Source organism: Oryctolagus cuniculus, chromosome 8 (genome assembly GCF_051225735.1).
Source record: "Oryctolagus cuniculus isolate XC-2025 breed Fujian yellow rabbit chromosome 8, ASM5122573v1, whole genome shotgun sequence".
Lineage (NCBI taxonomy): Eukaryota > Metazoa > Chordata > Mammalia > Lagomorpha > Leporidae > Oryctolagus > Oryctolagus cuniculus.
This window is the reverse complement of record NC_142874.1, coordinates 121294397-121317973: the sequence shown is the minus strand read 5'-3', so window position 1 is coordinate 121317973 and position 23577 is coordinate 121294397. Positions and strand designations below refer to the sequence as shown.

At 38.9% G+C, this 23577-nt stretch overlaps 1 long non-coding RNA gene across 2 annotated transcripts in view; it reads right to left on the bottom strand.

Moving 5' to 3' along the window:
- The window catches only part of LOC103350774 (uncharacterized), a 170260-nt gene that overhangs the window by 129431 nt on the left and 17252 nt on the right, over positions 1 to 23577 (bottom strand). Inside the window, exon 3 of one of the 2 annotated variants that reach the window (XR_016212065.1) lies at positions 16302 to 16380. This is a non-coding gene — a long non-coding RNA (uncharacterized LOC103350774). Of the gene's footprint in view, positions 1 to 14013; positions 16381 to 23577 lie in introns of those variants that run through there. The other variant, XR_518671.5, reaches the window with a different exon arrangement.

Sequence of the window (23577 nt, the reverse complement as noted above, 5' to 3'; positions counted from 1 at the left end):
TATGGGATGCTGGCAACACAGGTGGCAGCCCCACCCCCTATGCTACAATGCCAGCTCTTGCTTTTATTTAACTTAAATGTAAAGATAAATTGCCACTTAGGTCATGTCCACCACCTTAACCAGTGCAGACCCAGACCTTCAGTGCTCTGACTTCTAGTTTACTTGTTTCCCAATGTTTTGCGCAAGTTTGTTTACAGTTAGTAAGAGAATTTTCTTTTGTTAGCTATTACATTCTTGGCTGGGTTTGTGTGGGGTGTGAGGGAGGTGTTTCAACCACAAACATGCATCAAAATAATTATCATGCATAGTTCGGAAGTATGAATAAGTTCCAGATCAAACCCTTAACTCAAAAAAATACCCTTGTAATTACCGATTTGAGAATTATAGAGTCCAGAAGAATGCTGATCACGCCTCATCCTGAATTAACTTCATTGACTTTGGACAATCATTTTTAAATTATAAACCATGTTACAGGCCTTTGTTTCTGTTGCAGATATGTAGAGAAAAAAACTTAAGTGCTGCAGTGATGTAGGGAGGTTGCTGCCTGTTCAGACATGTTGTCACTCAACTAGCCTGCCTTAATATTGTCATCATTCACTACAATCTAGATCTCAATTGATAGAACTCATATATTTCTCAGTTAGTAGAGCTATGTGGATATTATGCTCCTGACTTTTGTTAACTATACTCCCATGATATATAGAAGCACAGAGGAAAGTCCCAACTTCAAAATATAAACTTTGAAATGTGTGACCTAGGCTAAGTTACAGAACCTCTCTAATTATATTTACTTAGTAAAATAAGATAATACCATTATTAGTGATTTTTCCATATATTCTTGAATATTTAAATAAATAATGCTTGTAAGACAGTACAGTACAACTCCTGAAGTATTTAGCTAACGGTAGTTATTGCTATTCTTCTTATTATTATTACTTGTATTATTATCAGCTATGTTTACTTAGCATGTACTTATTGTTCCAGATAGTGTATTTATGAATGTGAATAAGCAAATGTAATCCCTGTCCTTATGCACATAGAGTTTCTGATTAGTATGGGAGAGAGACAGTCACAAATATAAGCAAGAGTTATAAATAATGCAGAGCTTTATTCAACAGCTGAGCCTCAACATAGGCCATAATAAGGAAAATGGTTTAGACTGAAAGAATAGAAAATGTCTCTCTGAACAAAGAATATTTAAGCTGAAACTTACAATCCCATTAGGGCTTACTTCTTGTATAAATGTGTTTGGGAGTGTGTTGATTGGAGTATTGGTTAGTAAATAGAACCTTCATTTAAACAACTAGGCAACATAGGAGTTTATTTCTCTATTATTTTCTATTATCTAAAACTTCTGTGTAAGTAGGCAGTTTCTATAAAGCTAGCCAGGGACCCAAAGTAGAAGGAGGCTCTACCATCCAGCTCTGTGACTTCTACAATTGTTCCATCATCATTTCCAGTCAGAAGGAAGGAAAGGAAGATGGACATTTAGAAAGAACTTTTTTGAACAGTTGACTTAAAAGTTGTACTTCACAGTGGCTCAGCTGGGTGTGCAGACATGTTACCCTTGAACTGGCCTGCCTTGGTGTTGTCATCATTCACTATGATCTGAATTTCAGATCACTGCACTCTTGTCTGAAAAGTTCATGCAATACAGAAATTATACATTTATATATTTGAGTATAATTCATCTATATAATATATAATTTTTATTTATTCTGAGAGTTAATTTAACTCAACAGTTAGATCTATTCTCCTCTCAAAGCTAAAAACATGCACAATATATAATCAATCACCCTTAAAATCCTTGGTGCAGCAATGCTTATTGAATGTCAATCGCCTGCATTGAATGCCAGACCATGAGTATGGTCATGACCTCAAGAGATTCATGGTCTTGTCTGGGTGAGAGAGGAATAACCATCAAAGCATAATGCAAAATACAGTGAAATAGGTGACATTATGTAGATATAAATAAATGCAGAAAATAAGGGCTGTTTTACACACAGAGAACAAGGAAAGCTTTGTGGTAAGATAACCATATGAGACAACATGAACATTGACTTGGAGTCTAAAAGACAAATAAAAGTCTTTCAGTCACAGAAAAATCACAAATAGCTAAGTGTGCTTGACTAGTTTAGAGCTGGCAAGTTATCTAGAAGACATGGAATCAACAAAAGGAGAAATGAAAATAGAATATGAAAAGAAAGCCAAATTGTGAAGACCTTTGAATGTCATTCAACATACATTTTAACACACATTTGAGTTTGTTTCATAAATAATGGGAAATTATTGCAGGTGCTTGGGGGAGTGTACAGGACTCTGAGTTTCAGGAAGAGAGTTCTGATGGCAACATAAATGGTAAAAGGCAGCTGAACTCAGCGAGCTCAGATGCATAATCTCTAGAGTGATTCCCATCACCCCTCTTGACTCCCGTGTGATATTGATGACACAGGATTTACCCACTCTTTGCTTTATTTTCCCTGTAAAATAGGGATGATAATTTTCTCTGTAAAATAGGGATGATAATGATAGCCACATCATATGTTTGTTGTGAGGATTATATTAAATCATCATGTCAAGGGTGTAGAACAGAACATGACATTCAAAAAGCATTCAGATATATTTTTATATGCAAGAGTACTTTAAAAAGTTCATGGAAAGTGGCTTAAAACAAGTTTATCTTGGAACAAAAATAGTTTTTAAAGTATGCATTTTTATAATACACATTTTCCATGACTGTTTTGGAGACTGCTCAGACATAAACACACACACACATACACACACACACGTACACACACACATCTGCCTTGTAGAAAAATGAAAACAAAGGAAGAAAATCTAGTTTGTGCTAAGCCAATAAACAACACTTGGGGGTTGGAGTGAGAGATTTAATGATCCAATCCCAGGTAAATTTCTTTAATCTAAGTCTCTTTTTCCTCCTGTATAAATTAGAAATAATAGTGGTACAAATTTTACAGAGTCATAAGGGACCAAATTAGATATTGCATGCCTAGTACTCACAAAGCAGAAGTTGTCAGTTCTATAATTTTTCAACTCTGGATTAACCCCTTGACTTTGCCATACAACTGACAGTGTAAAGAGCACAACCTTTGCTAACAAGTAAAACTGAAATGAATTCTAGTTCTGCCATTTAAGGAAGAGAGAATTTGGGCTGTTTTCTAAATTAGAACACAGAGAGTTACAATACTTACTGCCTTTAAAGGTTGCTGTGAAGATTATAGGAAATAATTTATATAAGGTAACTAAACTGGCACATAGCAAATGCATAGATGTCAAATCCTCCATAGTTTCCTCTAACCCTCTAACACCCATTTGAGAGATGAAAACTTAGTTGAGATTTGTCCAGCCTCTCCAAGATTGGAGGGAAGCCTACTTCCTTTGGAAACAGAAGACTAAACACTATTTTGAATCATGAGTTGTGGGTTCAGAAAGAGAATGGCAAAAGTAGAGCCAATCTAATCCAACCCTTCACTTGCTAGGTCTCTTGCCAGCTAATGGCTAATCAAAATTAGCCATAGACTGCTAAAGGGTTAGTGAGCCATGGTGCAATGTTATCAACTGGCGAAAACATGGAAGAGTAAGGAGAGAGGAATGGTCCATGGAGAGGGCAGCTAGAAGTTAAAAATATGAGATGATAATAACAAGTCTGAGCAGGTGATAATACATGTATTAATTTGGAAAGGGAGTTTTTTATTGTTCACATGAAAACATACAGAAAAGGACCATGTAAGTGAATAAGCTTTATTTATACTGGGAGTCTCAACGATACAATAGTTAAGAAAGCTGGTTTAGAAATAGTGGTTGTTGAGTTCAAACTACAACCTTATCACTTGTGAGCTGATAGCCTTGGGTGAACTATTTACAATTTCTCAGCCACCATTTCCTCAATAGTTCCTAAGTCATTACATTAATGCAATGATTAAATAGATTTATAATCCATACAAAGCATATAAAAGAAATTCCTGGCATATAGAGTTATAAAATGTTGGCTATTGTAATTGCACTGTGAGCTTTAAGCTGTCAACACAACACAAAACAATGAAACTGGAGGTAATTACATATCTTTTCTATCTACAGCAGATTCCAAGGCAAGCCAGGCATCTCCTGGCAGCATGAATTCCTTATGTTTATCTCTTACAGAATTTACATTAAATGACTTTCTGACTAGATTCCAGTATCTTTTCCCAATTCTTTTTAATTATATTTAACTCCTCAGCTTATAATAAGTGACATATGTGGGTTTCTTAAGAAACTACTCTGAACGATTTGTATCCGGTGACTTGTTTCTCAAGTATCCTCAGACTTGGTCATCACTCAGCTCTTCTCAAGTTATTGTCCAGTGATAACACTTGTCAACTCATGTGGGAATTGCTGCCTCTCCTCCTTACTCTAATATAGATAATAATCTGTGAGCAAACAAGCCCCTTTCCACCTTCTAGCTTTGAGATAGAATTCTCTTTCCCTGAAAAGGGTCCTCCTGCCCTCTGCTTAACATTCACTATGCCCCTACTTCTTGCGTAGAGCTGTGCTGTGCATGCTGGGTATGGTTTTCCTTTTCAGCAGTTTAACGTTTAACCAAATAATCAAGTCTCCTATTGACAAAGATTCTTTGCTTGACCAAATTTTAGTCAGGCTTCTGAACCTCCTCTTAGGTCCATTTGTGCCCTTCCTTATAAAATTTGGGTTTAGTAAAGATCCTTGCTAGGCACTTTAGCAAGTATCTCACTGACCTCTCTGATACTCTTGCTTTTTGATACCAACTTGCTCATCTTCTACCAACTCCTAATAATGTTTGATCACCTTGCTCATCCTCCACCATCTCCCAGTGATGTCCTATCACTTTGGTCTGTCTTCACAAAGAACCAAGTAAGATCACCTTAACTAGAATCTCCATATCCCTGGAATTTCCTGTAAGTAATTGTCCATCTATTGGGCCCCTACCCTGCTCCTAGTCCATGCTCACTAGTCCATGTTGTTCAGAGTTGAGCCCAATCTCTTTCTCTTCCTATAAAATCCCATTGCCAAATGTCACTGAGCAATGTTTTTCTTTAACAACATGCATGAACCAATTAGGAATAGAGTCCTGACAATTAGAAGAACAAGGAAGATAGTATTGTAAACACAGTGCATGCACCCATCAGAGGAGCTATGATAGACATATATTCCTTTCTGGGAACTGAAGTCACTATAGCTGGGAAAGGGAGGAGACAGCAAGGAAATACTTCTGTTGGCCAGATGACTGTTGGGCCAGACTACGGCTAGGTGAAATATAGTTCTTGATTTATTGAAGTCCCTGTTTGCTACACAATGCATTTCCCTGTCTGGGAAAATGATAAATGGCCCTTTGCCTCCCACATACTTTATAGAGAGTGACTTAATCCTCCAAATAGCTGAACCACTGTACATGGAGGCTTAACCCACTATGCCACAGAGCTGGCCCATGTTTCAGTTAATTCTTGTGTCTTGATTCTCTGTACCTGAAATATCCTTTCACGTCTATTGTGTTCCCTAACCACTTGTGCCACAGCTAGGAGATTTCCTTTGCTAAGAAGTTTCACTAATAATTAAATATAAGGTTTTTTAAAGATTTATTTAATTATTTGAAAGACAGAGTTACAGAGAGAGGAAGAGAGAAAAGGATAGAGGGGGGGAAGGAGAGAGAAGGATAGAGAGAGGGGGAAGGAGAGAGAATGAGAAAGAGAGAGCGAGCGAGCTTTCAACTGCTGGTTCACTCCCCAAATGGCTACAATGGCCAGGGTTGAGCCAGGTCAAAACCAGGAGCCAGGAACTTCATCTGGGTCTCCCACATGTGTGGCAGGGGCTCAAGCACTTTTCAGGGCACATTGGCAAGGAGCTGGATTGGAAGTGGAGGAGCCATGATGAATTGGTGCCCATATGGAATGCAGGCGTCACAGGTGGTGACTTAAGGTGCTATGCCACAATGCTGGCCCCTAGAGATAATTTTTAAAGTGTTTTTGAAAAGATTCTGTATCTGTTGAAGTGAAATGGACACTACGAGAAACAGTGACTTGATCAGCTCTTGTCCTGACTGTTGATGTACAATCTAATACTTTATCCATTTTAGTATTTTCTCTTTGTTTTGTTCTAGTACTATTGGTTGAACTCTGTGATTAACACACAATTATTCTTAGGTGTTTAAATTTTAACTGAAAAGTGATCCCTGTTAAATATAAGAGTGGGAATAAGAGAGGGAGGAGATGTACAATTTGGGACATGCTCAATCTGACTTGCCCCAAATAGTGGAGTTAGAATCATGCCAAGGGATCCCAATACAATCCCATCAAGGTGGCATGTACCAATGGCATCTCACTAGTCCAAGTGATCAATTTCAGTTCACAATTGATCACACTGATAGGTCTAAGAGTCAAAGATCACACAAACAAGACTAGTGTCTGCTAACACTAGCTGATAGAATCAAAAAGGGAGATAATGATCCATCATGGGAAGCGGGATACACAGCAGACTCATAGAATGGCAGATGTCCTAAATAGCACTCTGGCCTCAGAATCAGCCCTTAAGGCATTCGGATATGGCTGAAGAGCCCATGAGAGTATTTTAGGCATGGAAAGCCTAGACACCCTGGGGGGAAAAAAAAAAAAACCTAAATGGAAGATCTCTGCGAGTGAGATCCCAGTAGAAAGAATGGGGCCATCAAAGAAGGAGGTACCTTTCTCTGAAGGGAGGAGAGAACTTCCACTTTGACTATGACCCTGTCGGAATAAGATCGAACTTGGAGAACTCAAAAGGCTTCCATAGCCTTGGCAACTCATGACTAGAGACTAGGGAGATTACTGATGCCATAAACAAGAGTGCCAAATTGTTATGTCAACAACAGGAGTCACTGTGTACTTACTTCTCATGTGGGATCTGTCCTTAGTGTGTTGTCCAATATGAAGTAATGCTATAACTAGTACTGAAACAGTATTTTACAATTTGTGTTTCTGTGTGGGTGCAAACTGATGAAATCTTTACTTAATATATACCGAATCGATCTTCTGTATATAAAGAGAATTGAAAATGAATCTTGATGTGAATGGAACGGGAGAGGGAGCGGGAGATGGGAGGGGTGTGAGTGGGAGGGAAATTATGGGGGGGGAGCTATTGCAATCCATTAACTGTACTTTGGAAATTTATATTTACTAAATACAAAATAAATTTAAAAAAAAAAAAGAAAAGATTCTGTATCCCTTTTTCCCTGGTTCCAAAAATCTGTCAACATGTACTTGACAGAGTGAATTTTCTTTTTGTAGAAAGTAGATAATTTAAGAGAGCTCAATTCTACTTCCCCGATCCCTGTTTCCAGTGTGTCATCTAAACATGAAGTGATCATGGGTAATACTGTTGGTCTTTCATGGGCTTCTGAAGCTCCCAGAGTTGTCTTTGCAACTCACTGAGCATTCCTACTCTTTGTTAGAAAATCAAGATTTATTTGCTGGCCAACTAACTTCTCTCAAAATTACCTCTGTTTACAATGAAGATATAGTACCAAGAATGCAATTGGAAAGTGGAGCTCCCTTCTTCACAGTGAACTTAAATGTCGAATTATAATCAGTGGTTGGCTGAAAAGTATCTGAGTCCTATTTATATCCAGGATCTTTGGTTCTTCTCAAGTGAAGTCTTTGACATATTTTGTGACCTGGGCCTAGGCATATTGTGTTATTCAAAGATTCTAAGTAAAAGCTGATCTCAGAGCCTAGCAACAAGAAGCAGAGCAGCCAGGGGATGTGAGACACTCAACTGGACTTAAATAGGTTTGGATGGGGGTGGGGGAGATGGCATGAAGGAAGGAAAGGAGGGATGGAGGGAGGTAAAGAAAGAAAGAATTGAAGGATGGGAGGGAGGAAGGGAGAGAAGGAGGAGGGAGGGAAGAAAGGGAAGGAGGGAGGGAAGAAAGATAGGAAGGAGTGGAGGATGGAAGGAAGAAAGGTAGGTAGGAAGGGAAGTCGGAAGGGAGGGAGGGAGGATAGAAAGAAGGCAGTTGGAACGAGGGAAGGAGCTTTCAGCACTTAGAGAAGCTTGGAAAGCAAAATGTTTAGCTTGAACCAGGTGGTAGTAGCCAGGATCCAATAATATTGTGACGTAGAAGGAATGCAAGTGCCTGGAGGAGAAAGACTGGAAGGAAGCAAGAGGAGCCAGACTCTGACTGAGCGTAGTAGCAGCACAGACAAAGCCCTGCTTTGAGAAAGCACTAAAGAACACAAAGCCTGCACTCCTTGAGTGCAGAACGTTTGACTTGGGAGAAAACACAGTGCAAAATTGAAAACATTACGCTAGCCTGTTAAACTAATACCAGCTGACTGCTATTTGGAGACTAATTTGTCCTTTATGTAATTAGAAATTAGGAACTCTTCTGGGAGTAAAAGCCACTACAAAAGAGTAAATAAGGGATCAATAGGCAGAAAGAACAGAGACAATGTCTCAGGGGATGCAAAGCAAGCTGGGGCTCTCACATAACTTACATACTTGGCACAGGAATTACACTTCTAGGTGTATCTTAAAAGATGCAAAGTAGCAGGGTATAAAATCAATGCACAAAAATCAACAGCCTTTGTATACACAGGCAATGCCATGGCTGAGAAAGAACTTCTAAGATCAATCCCATTCACAATAGCTACAAAAACAATCAAATACCTTGGAATAAACTTAACCAAGGACGTTAAAGATCTCTACGATGAAAATTACAAAACCTTAAAGAAAGAAATAGAAGAGGATACCAAGAAATGGAAAAATCTTCCATGCTCATGGATTGGAAGAATCAATATCATCAAAATGTCCATTCTCCCAAAAGCAATTTATAGATTCAATGCAATACCAATCAAGATAACGAAGACCTTCTTCTCAGATCTGGAAAAAATGGTGCTGAAATTTATATGGAGGCACAAGAGACCTCGAATAGCTAAAGCAATCTTGTACAACAAAAACAAAGCCGGAGGCATCACAATACCCGATTTCAGGACATACTACAGGGCAGTTGTAATCAAAACAGCATGGTACTGGTACAGAAACAGATGGATAGATCAATGGAACAGAATTGAAACACCAGAAATCAATCCAAATATCTATAGCCAACTCATATTTGATCAAGGATCCAAAACCAATCCCTGGAGTAAGGACAGTCTATTCAATAAATGGTGCTGGGAAAACTGGATTTCCACGTGCAGAACCATGAAGCAAGATCCCTACCTTTCACCTTACACAAAAATTCACTCAACATGGATTAAAGACCTAAATCTATGACCTGACACCATCAAATTATTAGAGAGCATTGGAAAAACCCTGAAAGATATAGGTACCGGCAATGACTTCTTGGAAAACACCCCAGAAGCACAGGCAGTCAAAGCCAAAATTAACATTTGGGATTACATCAAATTGAGAAGTTTCTGTACTGCAAAAGAAACAGTCAGGAAAGTGAAGAGACTACCGACAGAATGGGAAAATATATTTGCAAACTATGCAACTGATAAAGGGTTGATAACCAGAACCTACAAAGAAATCAAGAAACTCCACAACATCAAAACAAATAACCCACTTTAGAGATGGGCCAAGGACCTCAATAGACATTTTTCAAAAAAGGAAATCCAAATGGCCAACAGGCACATGAAAAAATGTTCAAGATCACTAGCAATCAGGGAAATGCAAATCAAAACCACAATGAGGTTTCACCTCACCCCTGTTAGAATGGCTCACATTCAGAAATCTACCAACAATAGATGCTGGCAAGGATGTGGGGAAAAAGGGACACTAACCCACTGTTGGTGGGAATGCAAATTGGTTAAGCCACTATGGAAGTTAGTTTGGAGATTCCTCAGAAACCTGAATATAACCCTACCATTCAACCCAGCCATCCCACTACTTGGAATTTACCCAAAGGAAATTAAATTGGCAAACAAACAAGCTGTCTGCACATTAATGTTTATTGCAGCTCAATTCACAATAGCTAAGACCTGGAACCAACCCAAATGCCCATCAAGAGTAGACTGGATAAAGAAATTATGGGACATGTACTCTATAGAATACTATACAGCAGTCAAAAACAACGAAACCCAGTCATTTGCAACAAGATGCAGGAATTTGGAAAACATCCTGCTGAGTGAATTAAGCCAGTCCCAAAGGGACAAATATCATATGTTCTCCCTGATCGGCAACAACTAACTGAGCACCAAGGGGGAAACTTGTTGAAATGAAATGGACACTATGAGAAACAGTGACTTGATCAGCTCTTGTCCTGACGGTTGATGTACAATGTAATACTTTATCCATTTTAGTATTTTTTTCTAATACCATTGGTTGAACTCTGTAATTAACACACAATTATTCTTAGGTGTTTAAATTTTAACTGAAAAAGTGATCCCTGTTAGGAATTTGGAAAACATTATGCTGAGTGTAATAAGCCAATCCCAAAGGGTTAAATACCACTTGTTCTCCTTGATAGGTGACAACTAACTGAGCACCAAAAAGGAAACCTGTTAAAGTGAAATGAACACTATGAGAAACGGTGACTTGATCAGCCCTCACCCTGACTGTTGATGAGCAACTTGATATGTTATCCCTCTTAGTAATTTTTTTTTGTTTGTTCTACTTAATACTTTTGGTTGAATACTGTAATCAATACACAATTCTTCTTAAGTGCTGAAAGTTAACTGAAAAGTGATCACTGTTAAATATAAGAGTGGGAATAAGAGAGGGAAGAGATGTGCAATTCGGGACATGCTCAAGCTGACTTACCTCAAACGGTAGAGTTAGAAACATACCAGGGGATTCCAATTCAATCCCATCAAAGTGGCATGTACCAATGCCATCTCACTAGTCCCAGTGATCAATTTCTGTTCACAATTGATCATAATGATAGGACTAAGAACCAAAGGGATCACATAAACAAATCTAGTGTCTGCAAATACTAGCTGATAGAATCAAAAAGGGAGAGAATGATCCAACATGGGAAATGAGATACACAGCAGACCCATAGAATGGCAGATGTCCTAAACAACACTCTGACCTCAGAATCAGCCCTTAAGGCACGCAGATCCGGCTGAAAAGCCCATGAGAGTATTTCAGGCATGGAAAGCCAAGACACTCTGGCGAAATTAAAAAAAAAAAAAAAACTAAATGAAAGATCTCCACGAGTGAGATCCCAGTGGAAAGAACGGGTCATCAAAGAAGGAGGTACCTTTCTCTGAAGGGAGGAGAGAACTTCCACTTTGACCATGGCCTTGTCTAAATATGATCAGAGTCGGTGAACTCAGGGGGCTTCCATAGCCTTGGCAGTTCATGACAAGAGCCTAGGGTGATTACTGATGCCATAAACAAGAGTGTCAAATTGTTATGTCAACAACAGGAGTCACTGTGCACTTACTCCTCATGTAGGATCTTTGTCCTTAGTGTGCTGTACATTGAGATTTAATGCTATAACTAGTACTCAAATGGTATTTTTCACTTTATGTTTCTGTGTGGGAGCAAACTGTTGAAATCTTTACTTAATGTATGCTAAACTGGTCTTCTGTATATAAAGAGAAACGAAAATGAATCTTGATGTGAATGTAAGGGGAGAGGGAGTGGGAAAGGGGAGGGTTGCGGGTGGGAGGGACATTGTGGGGGGGAAGCCATTGTAATCCATAAGCTGTACTTTGGAAATTTATATTCATTAAATAAAAGTTTAAAAAAATATGAATAATTCTGTAAAAGATTTTAAACACAAATATGTTAGTGCAGTCTTTTTGTGGTAAAACATATGAGAGCAACTGATAGTCCTAAAAAGCTGGATGCAAGTGCCATATACCATAAAAAGGAAATCCTAACATTCAAACAATTTAAAATATTTTAAGTTATGCAAATGTAGTGAGTGAAAATATGAACTTTGTGCTGGTACAATATTGTCTCTGTGTGGAATAGTTTGAAACTACAGACTATGGCTACCTCTTAACGATGCAATTATGGGTGATATTTATTTCCTCAATCATTTTACAGATTTTCTAAAGAGTATGGAAAGTAGTATAATATAGAGCTGAACCAAAAAAACAAAAAGGTCTGTTCGGCTGTCTGGCTTCGCATTTTTACTTTCTTTATGATCTTGTATATTTTGCTAGCTTTATGATCCTAATCCTGCACATTTTATTCAAATTCTTTGGGATTTAGTTTATTTGTGTAAACAGGATATTAGGAATATGTATGTCACAGGACTGTTCTAAAGATTAAATGAAATAATGTAAAATGCTTAGAACTGTGCTGACTGTAGTTAACCATTTGAAACATTTTAGTCAATCATTACTTCCATAAAATGAAGTCTATGTGGAGGCCAGTGCCGTGGCGTAGCTGGTAAAGCCATAGTTCAAGTCCCTGCAGCTCCACATCCGGTCCAGCTCTCTGCTATGGCCTATGAAAGCAGTAGAAGATGGCCCAAGCCCTTGGGCCCCTGTACCCATGTGGAAGACCCAAAAGAAACTCCTGGCTTAGATCAGCTCAGCTCCAGCCGTTGCGGCCATTTGGGGAGTGAACCAGTGGGTGGAAGACCTCTCTCTCTCTCTCTCTCTCTCTCTCTTTCTCTCTGCCTCTGCCTCTCTGTAACTCTGCCTTTCAAATAAAATAAATCTTTTAAATACACAGATAGGGGTGTTGTTGGTGAAGAGATCACAGTCTGGAGAGACTAGACTAAAATAAATAGTTAAAAAATAGAGATTAAAATAAATCTTTTAAAAAATTGAAGTATATGTGATAGGTGTTCATATAAATGTTTATATTCTAAAGCAATAAAAACAAATACAGCTACACATTTAATAAGCTGTTCAGCATTGATAGAAATCCAGTATAATCACATCGGTTTACTTTAAGGCAGGTATGGGGGAAGAAACTGATGAAGGGGACATTAGGCAAGGAGATGGGAATAAGCACAGTCCGTGAAAAGCAAGCCTCTTCACCATACTTCATGTTTCCTCTTTCTTTATGGGTCACACTTGTTTAATTCTCTCCAGGTTGCTTAGTACTTTGGCATGAATGTAGATTATTAATTATGCACAGTAAGTGTCACAGGACACACCCAGACATGTGGAGTTTTCTGTAAACTATTGAATTTGAGAAGCAAAGTGCTCAGTTGTGTTTTTTCCATTCGTTAAGGCCCACAAATTCATCTCCTCTACAGGCTGGCTGGAGAAAAGGAGGTATGTTAGGAAAGTGCATTGAATTGACTGTGTATGTGTTTCTAGTTCTCTACAAGTTAAAGCAAGTTTTTATTTCAATGTCTTTGCCCTACAGGGTAAGTCCCAAGAGAATCCCACAAAAAATAGAACTGGAGAACTAAGTAGTTTAACCCAAGTTTCCATAGCGATCTAAACCCTTGGGACTATGTGATTTAGTCAAAAAGTGTAGCATGAATTTTAGCTCTGGATTTGCTAGAGCTAAAATTGGACGAATCAGTGAATTTCTGAATGTTAAACTTGCCATCTAGAAATCAGTCCTCTAGAGAGTGGGAGGATTCAATGAAATGTTACTTGGGATAAAATAGTGATGTATAGTAGGCATCCAGTAAGGGGTGGCTGCTACTGCATAACAAGTAAAGAACAAAGGGAAGAGGGTAGTTTTCCCAGTGATGACAGGGGCTGATAACAGCCAACAGCTAATGTGTCAAGCCCTATTTTGAGCAATTTGTGTATAATAATGCAGCCTTCAGAATTGGGGCAGGTTATTTCCGCAACTTCAGAAAGAAAGAAACTACTAAACGTGAAATTTAATTTGGAGTCATTTTGGAGTTCCTTGAAACCCTATTAGTATCCATGTTATAAATTGCCTCTCTTTTCTCTTTCTATACTGTGATCTCTTCACCAACAAAACCCCTATCTGTGTATTCTCAGGTTTGCCTAATTTATATGCAATAAATTCATTCTGAAGAGAAACCCTCTGTCTTAGTGGATGTAGAAATTAGGACCACACCAAATGGCTAAAATCATTTCATTTAAAACTTATTATGTGACTACAAAGGAATGTATTGATTATATCTTTATTCTTTAAAATACCTATTCTCACAAAGAAAGAGCAGAGTTTAATAGCAAGTATCAGGACCATCCATTAGTTTTGTGTTGAGTATTAACTTAATACAGATTTTACATTGAGTATTTTGGATTTTGTTGCCACTTTTGGATCTCAGCTGCTGATTTAGTGTTTTCATAGCTTCCACTATGTCCCTTATGACCGCAGAATCAACAACATAGTCCATACCTTTCATTTGGTTTTGCTCAAGACTTCTGTCCACATAATAAATCAAATCAAATTCATAGAAAACCACTAAATAATAGAAACAATCATGGGAGGGCCACAGTTTGAGGAGTTTGGTTAACAATCCACAAGCATGTCTAGAATCAAACACAGAGCAGTCAGTGCATATGCATACTAGGAAAGGTCATCACATTAAGTTATTTTCTGTATTAGGAAATCAAAAAAAAACCACAAGTGTTCAAGAGTGCTTAAGGTCATTGTAAGAAATCTGTTTTAATCACTCTAAGGCTCCTTTAAATGGCATTTCTTTTTTTTTTTTTTTTTTTTTTTTTTTTTTTTTTTTTTTTTTTTTGACAGGCAGAGTGGACAGTGAGAGAGAGAGACAGAGAGAAAGGTCTTCCTTTTGCCGTTGATTCACCCTCCAATGGCCGCCGCGGCCGGCGCGCCGCGGCCGGCGCACTGCGGCCGGCGCACCGCGCTGATCCGATGGCAGGAGCCAGGAGCCAGGTGCTTTTCCTGGTCTCCCATGGGGTACAGGGCCCAAGCACCTGGGCCATCCTCCACTGCACTCCCTGGCCACAGCAGAGGGCTGGCCTGGAAGAGGGGCAACCGGGACAGAATCCGGCGCCCCAACCGGGACTAGAACCCGGTGTGGCAGCGCCGCTAGGCGGAGGATTAGCCTAGTGAGCCGCGGCGCCGGCTAAATGGCATTTCTAAACACAATTGCCCTAAGAGGAAGAGTCAGGGATTAAGTGACTCTTGTGCAATGTATTTTCTAATTATGTGAATATTTTTTAAAATGTCACCTTGACATGACTTTAAGCCATTTATATGTAAGTGATTTGTGGATTAAGGCATTTAACTTTTTGAGCTAATCATTTTCTAGGCTTATAAGAATGCTTTGTTCAGAAAAATATGCTGATACTCAAATATTGAGTAATCAGAAAAGCCTATACTTTTATTTATACTTTTACTTGTCGGTAATATAAGATGACCTTCATTTAATGGTGCAACTACCTATGCTAATGGTTGCCAATAAGCATCTCATTTGAAATAACTATCCAATCTTGCTTAGGGAACAATTTTTATAGCTATTTGTAGAAACTAGCAATGTTTAGTTCTCTTTATTTTTTGCAAGACTGTTTTAGGAATCTAATGTAACTGAAATAAACAGAAGTCAACATTTGTTATATTAGATTTCTGTGCCATACTAGAAAGATGAGGATTAAGGAGACTGAGACTCCATAAGATTTGTTACACATTTCATGGCAAGATGCTCCATAAATAATGCATCATCTTCCCAAGGAATCAAAAGAAGAGGCTACTCAAGTAGGAACATTATTTTTTATAGAACATCAACTTTGTATTCTAAGTTGAATTAGAAATAGTGAAATTTAAACATCTTTCTTGACCAAGACAACAAGAAAAGATGACAAAGGGAAATCAAGGTACTCTACACACTGCATTTTTGTATGTTTGTTTGTGTGTGTGTGTGTGTGTATGTGCAATGATTATGATTTGTAGAAGATAGCTAGAAGGAATTCAAGTACACTAATAAGGATATAAGTACTTATAAACACAATGACTTCTAGAATAGGAGTACTAGTTTCCTGATAGTCTAATGATAAATATCCATCTGCTAGTAAATAAAGAGGAAAATGCAAAAAGAAAAGAAAAAACCCTGCTACTGAAAGGTTGCACAAAGATAGATTCAAAACCTACTTTGGGAGGGAGGAGTCTACCTCTATTCTTGGGAGCAAAATCATGTAGAATCTTAGCCAGATAGAAGTTTAAAAATAGGGAATATACTCTGCAAAGGCTTCTTTTTAAAGAATATTCATTAAGAATTTGATTTTTTAGAAAATTGAGTTTTCTAAAATGGATAACCTATGGCTTTCTGGGATTTTCAAAATATGGTATCAATCATAGTCTGGCAATGAGCAGATCATTTGTCAGGACTTCTGGGAGAAGAGCATGATTTTGTAGACAGAATTCTCAGGCACCATGGGTAAAATAAATGATAATGTGAAGAGTCAAGCCAAAAAGAATTTCCTCACAGAAGGACTCCACATGACTTCATAGTTGCTGGTGGCTGCGGACCCTCACTCCTTCTTACTTCCTGAGATATGAGCATCCCTGCAATAGAAAATAGTAAGAATTGGGGTATGTGTCATAGATAAAAATGTATAGGTCATGTTTGAATGAGTACAGATCATTTATTAGCATTGGTTTAATCTCCAGCTAAAATATCAATAACAAATTTGTGGTGAAATGGGTACAAATTTCAGCCAACACTACAGGTATACCCAAAATGTATCTCTATTTTTCTGTGGCTCAGATCAATTCATATTCAAAATCCTTTTCTACCAAGATGTTACACACATAATCATATCTGAGATTTGGTTCTTTCTTTTTCTAAGAGTTGTTTTTAATGCACACAAAACTGAAATTGGATGGTTCCCCTCTGAGCATCACTGTCACTTGCTCACTTGGCAGCCAGGGTCACTACCCATGGGTGTGTCCATGTTCCCTATTTGCCTGAGCTTTTTAAGTACAATGACTCTCCCAACAAGCCAACAACAGAATCAAGAAGAGAGGCGTTATATTTATTCCATGTCTCTGTTCGGATGAAGAAATATTCAAGAGACCATCTGAGACTCGTCTGCCCAGACTTCTCTAGCAAACTTTTTATAGCAGATCCCACAAATACCTCAATTTCCATCACTCCTTCAGCCTTCTTCTGGGAGAGAGACCATGGGGTACCTCTTTGTGGGATCCCCTGGTATCTGTAACGTCATGATTCTCTCTTTCAGTTCACATCATTCCCAAAACAACAAAACATTTCTCATCTCACAATAGGTTTTCTTAACCTCAGCACTACTGACGTTTTAGGTCAGATATTTCTTTGTTATAGGGGACTGTCCTGCATATTATAAGATATTTAGCACCATCCTGGCCTTTACCCAATGGCATCCTCCACTCGAAGTTGTAACTATCAACAATGACTCTGGACTTTGTCAAATGTCACTTGGAGAAGAAAATCACCCCAGTTGAGAACCACTATTCTATAAAAGGTCCTCTTTTCATACCTCACTCCTTTTAAATGTTTTGTCTGAGCTCGATCTTACACTATGGGCTCATCCTATGACATTGGGTCCAGAGCTTGAAATGAGGGGAAAATGGTATATTTTTAAGCACCCTTCCATAATAGCACCTCTTCTTGACATGTGATAATTCCTCCCTTCTAAGTAGATACTGCGTGACAATTCCACATGCTCTATCATAACGTTTTCCTAGTTGTGGAGCTAATAAGATATCCTTAGTATTGACAGGTAATAATCACAAAAAAATTTATAATCTTTTCTTCTGGAATTGAGTAGTTTAAAAAGTAAACATCATAACGTATTTCAGAAATTTAAAATACCATAAAAAGTCATGTAATACACATATGCATATCCATCATCTTTAAGAACTATGCCTGCATGGAAGCCCAGATGCACCCTTCTTGACTGCATTCCAGATGTTGCCTCTGTTTCCAGATGAGATGAGCACAGTCACATTGCAGCTCTCCCTGCTGGCTAACATAATGACCTGCAGGACTACACTATTATTCAACACTCGGAATCTGGCTATTGGCAGTAGAAATGTTCAAACTCAAGAATAGTTAGAAAGATTTAGGATAGTAATCTATGAGGTATTAAAAGTGAAAAAATTGCTCATATTCTAATAGGAGAATAACAATTCAAAATACCATTCAGAATAGCTCAATGTTTCTCTGAGACACAATTTAATCTCAGTCCTAAAAGTCAGTTCTTGCTTATAAATTCCCTCCTCATTATTCTACCTGCCCCAGAGGAGGAGATCAAGAGTTTTATGTTCAGGGGAAGGCTCTATGGTGCAACAGGTTAAGCTTCCATTTGAGAAGTTGGCATTCCATACTGGAGTACTTGGTTCAAGTCATGGCTCCTCTGCTTCTCATCCAGTTTCCTGAGAATGAGCATGGGGAGCAGAGAATGATGGTCCAAGTGCTTGGTTTCTTGCCATGGAGTTCCTGGCTCCTGGCTTTAGCCTGACCCAGCCCCAGATCACTCTCTCTCTTTTTCTGTCACTCTGTCCATCAAAGAAGTAGTAAGCAAATATATATTTTTATAAAATTGTTCCAGTCACATAGCTTTTCATTCTCTCTGTACTTTTCTCCTTTGCCATTGATTTCACACTGTACCAGTCACTTTGTTTTTTGTGATAATACTGAAAATAATAATAATGCCACATTGTGGTTTTCATCCAAGCTCTTACTACTGAAGAGAAATGTTATATTGCAGAATAATCACTATTAACATTCAATACCATAAGTATTTTGATGAGAAATGCTGTCAAAGGATAATTATCCAAGGATGCTTTTATCTGCTATCAGCAAAGTGATACAATTTCTGGAGACTAAATACATGGCTTTGCAATAATGTCACTCATAAAGTATTGGCCATGCAAAGATCAAATTGTTAACCAATGACTGCTTGGAGAGGGTGTTGAACTATGATCCAGAGAAAGAATGTAACACCATGAAATGAGAACATTTCTCCAGCTTGGACTCCAAGTAGGAACTGATATGTCCTGCTAATATTGCTCACATCATCACACATTACAGATAATACAGAGGCAGAGCCCCTCTCTCTCAAAGAGAACAGAGGGCTGGAGTTAGAGAAATTAATAACTATGAAATCACACAATAGTTTCCATGATAATAAGTGTCATATAATATTTTGTAGAGCATATTGATAGGATGTAAAAATTCTAAGGCTATGAAGTAATAAAGACTCAATAACTGAGATTTGGTTTCTTAATAAGTGTATACCATAGAAAGGTATTATCAGAGATTTATAATAGGAGCTCTGAAGTGGAAAACAAACCTTCCTGCAGAGAGAGTGTGGTGTAGTTAGTGTGGACCATTGAGTAGGGGTCAGAGCCATCATGGATAGGGCTTTCCTTAGAATTCCTGATGAAGGGGAAGCACCATGTCCTCAGAGCAGGGCAGAAGTTGGAACTGCAGAGAATTCATTGTACACATGAGAGCTTTTTCAATGTCAATAGGTATGGCAAGAACAATTTGTGAGTAACTATTCTCCATGTTTCTTCCTTCCTGCTTCATCTATGGCTGGAGTGAGATCACAGGAATTTCTCATACCCGTTGGAAGAGAGAGTACAGAGAGATTTTCAAAGAGCTAAGAGTGAGCTTACTTTTCATTAAAAATATAGGAAAATTGTTTTTATTGGTAATTATTTCCAAAAAAAGTCAGTTGAAACTCAGAAGCTGAAGGAAGGAATCAGTGAACTAACAGTAAGAGTTGAGCAAGCCAGAGTTAAGGGATTTTCTGTAAAATCTTTGGTATTAATAGGAAAGATTTGGGGCACTGGAGCATTAGGAGGGTTTCAGGAAAAATAACTGAATGAGGTAGATTTCTAGAAGTTTTGCTCTGACCCAAACCATATCATTCTTCTCGGTGACATTGTGAACAGACTTTGGGAAGTATGAACATCACTTTCCAGCTGAGAGGGATGACACTGAGGGTCTTCGCTCTGTCCTCTAGGATGTGGAATTATACATTCAAACTACAGCCACTGTATGTGCCTGAGTACACACATGGGTCTGGGAAATAAGGCTATGACTAATGCTATCCTCTCTAAACACCATGCACAGACTGACTTACAAGATAATGTGTTTCCAGAACTCACAGTGCTAAGTCTTGATAACTCAAAGATTGTGCTTCCAAGGGGGAGAACCTAGGTACCAGAGCACATGTAAAATGTCTCAGAACCTAAAGCCACACTGTCACCTGGTGACTTTGGGCTCCTCATGGTCATGGACCAGAAGACAAAAAAGTTACTATGAAAAAGAAAATTTTTTAAAGAATCATTTTATTTTATTTGAAAGACAGAGTTACAGAGAGAGGTAGAGACAGAGAGAGAGAGGTCTTCCATCTGCTGGTTCACTCCCCAGATGGCTGCAACAGCCGAAGCTGCGCCAGTCCGAAGCCAGGAGCCAGGAGCTTCTTCCGGGTCTCCCACACAAGTGCAGGAGCCCAAGGACTTGGGCCATCTTCTACTGCTTTCCCAGGCCATAACAGAGAGCTGGATCAGAAGAGGAGCAGCCAGGACTAGAACCGGTGCCCATATGGGATGCCAGCGCTGCAGGTCAGGGCTTTAACCCACTGCACCACAGCGCTGGCCCCCTGAAAAGCATTTTTTTAAAAAAGTTACTATAGTAGTTGATGTACTTTGCCCTTATTGTCACGAGGAGTTAGGGCCACTAAAATTGATGGGGACTAGTGATATTTCTATTCCATATGGATATAGTAAATGACAAAGTTCAGCAATGTGACCAGATAAGGGAAAGACAAGCAAAAGCTCAAAGCCCTTAGGCATAGAAGTGTAGATTGTCACAGCAGGCAAGCAAATTATGGCAGTTCAATATGTAACTGAAGACAATGAAAATCTAGAATGGAAGTGAAGAAAGGAGATGATGACTATTGGTAATAATATGGGTTACAGTAATGGCAACTGCATCTTGTTTCACTAAGACTCAGAGACCAAGAAAACTCAGGCTGGAGTTCCTGTGAAGCTGAGTACAAGGGACACACAATGGTATCCATTTTTGTTCTGCACATTGTACATCCAAGCTTACTTCTCATTTCAGTGCCAAATGCAGCAGCCTAGAGTCCCATACAACCTTAGATGCACCTTGCATCACCTCAAGCAAGAGTTTCTTTCTGCCTCACAGCCTTCCACGAAGTAGTGGCAGTCCGCTAGACTAGTGTGCAAGAATGGGTACTAGAGGGAGGCAGCAGTCAATGGAGCTGGTGAGAATCATCAGCCCATGGACAAGGGAAACTGGTGGCAATACACTCTAGTGTGCAGGCATCCAACACGAATAATTCCAGGAGGCATCCAAGTGCTCTGTGGAAGTCCCAGGATAACAGAGATCCTGTTGCCCAGAGCAGTGACTCACTGAGACACACACCCCTTTTTCAGCTTTCCAGGCCTTTCCGTTTGACTTCTCCCATCTTGTACTTTGAGGTCCTGGATTCTCTCACAAATCAACTGCAAGAACCCAAGTCCTTAGTTCAGGTTCTAATTTTAGAAAATCCAAAATCATCGCAATTCTTAAAAAAAAAAAAAAGCAAATATCTTCTGTTTGCAGAAACACATGTCTCTCTGGGTGTTCTTCTTCCCTTTTGTAAGTGCCCATATTAAAGTTCTGCTGTTTGCATTTCTTTGGTCATTGGTTGGCTTCTTCTCTCTAACTTAGCTAGTTTTTCACACCCATTGGTTTTCACTGAGTCTCAGGATGGGGCTAGGACATGGAGGTCCTCAGTGTTCTGCCCCCAACATTCCTTGTTTTATGTTGCAGTAAATGAACTTAAGATACCACCATAATTATGGAATAGGTTTAACACTTGCTCAAGAGTTTAGAGTTCGTATATTTTTTCTCAACTGGCCTGATCCCTTCACAGCTGCTGTGGTTAGTTGTGTTTGAATGTATTTGGCTATGAACTTAAACAATAAAGTGTGGTCTCACTAGACACTGAGTCAGAGGCACTTGATTACCTTCTATGATTTTTTTGTGTGTTGAGAAACCTCCTCCTGTCTTCCTTGAGTGTTTCTCAATCTGCAGTGAAGCCACTGAGCATTATTTGGTGTCTTGTGTTAGAAGAGCAAAGTGAATGGCACCCGGGACCCTCTGATATACTTCTTTAGGAATGGTCCTAATACCATTACACCTTCTTGTGCTCCTCATTTGAAGTGCTTCCATGAGTTGTCATATTTTGAACTGTGAATAATCCTCTATATTTTCATTTAATAGTTGGATGCCAATACAGGGAGAATAACCTGTTTCTACATGAGGGAGTCAAAATCATTTCTCAAAATACAAAATGTCACATTAACCCATCTCTTTCTGACCTTCATCTGCTCAATTGCTTTCCAATTTTACAAGGGTACATTACTTTCAATAGAACAAGGTCTGAATCCAAAGGACATTCCCAGAAAAAGGAGAATGGCATGCACTGGTACACTGTTAGTTCACAAGAACAACCTCTCCTGCATTGGACAGAGTGGAAAAATAAAGTTGAGGGTGAGAGAAGAAAAATGGGAGAAAAGGATTTCACATGTGTGTGTCCTGGTTTGCATGTGTGCTCTTAAGATGTTGTTAAGAAGTGACCTGCAATAAAAGAGTGACCCCACTTATCTTCCTAATAGAGATTATATTCAGGAAGGTGACGTGGAGGCTCTGGATGGCAGGGCGTGGTCTTCAAGAGACCAGCAACAATACTCTGGGCCCCCAAGATGCAGGGATGAAGTGGAGGTTAAGAATGAAGTTTAAAAGTGACAAAAAATTGTACGACAATTGTTTGCATTGTTGATTGATATCAATTTATGAGAATACAGCTCAATATGATGATTAAAATACTCCTCCTTATCAATTCATCCTACTTTTCCTAGTCAAGTCTGGTACCCAATATGCAAAAAGACAGAAAGGGGTGAATTACAAGAAACTAGCAAGAAAGGTCTGTATATTCCAATGCACACATACACATGAACTCCCCCTTCCACACACCTAAGTTTGTTTGAGCTTATTTCTCTCCTCTGTCATTTGAAATTAACAACATTTTTATGTTTCCTAACATTTCTCCTTTATAATTACTATGCAATATATAAAGAAACTGATCATGGAGAATAAAGGAAATGAGACTGCTCCTTCAAAACTAACCTGCAGGGGTGAATTAATTTTGAGAAGGCTTTTTAAAAAAAGACTTATTTATTTACTTGAAGGCAGAGTTACACAGAGAGGGAAAGAGAAAAAAGTTTGAGAGAGGGAGAAAGATCCATCCACTTGTTCACTTTCCAAATGACCACAATGGCCAGGGCTGGGCCAATCTGAAGCTGGAAGCCTGTAATCCCATCCAAGTCTCCCACATGCATGGCAGGGGCCCAAATATTTGGACCATCCTCTGCTGCTTTCCCAGAGGGCATTGTCAGGAAGCTGGATTGGAAGGGAAACAGTGGGGATACAAGCAAGCACCCACAGGGGATGACGCATTGCAGGCTGCTGCCTAACCTGTTACACCTCAATGCCAGCCCCAAAGGAGGCTTATGAAATACAGGCAAATGCTTTATAAGGTATTCACTAAACTGATAAACACGTGCCCTTAAAGTTAAACAGGACATTTAACCACCAATTCCTACTATACATTTTATTCCTTGGTATTTTTTAATTTCAAGCTCCATTGTCCATCTGTTGCCTGGAATGATATTATGAGCCAACTTAAAAGTCATCCT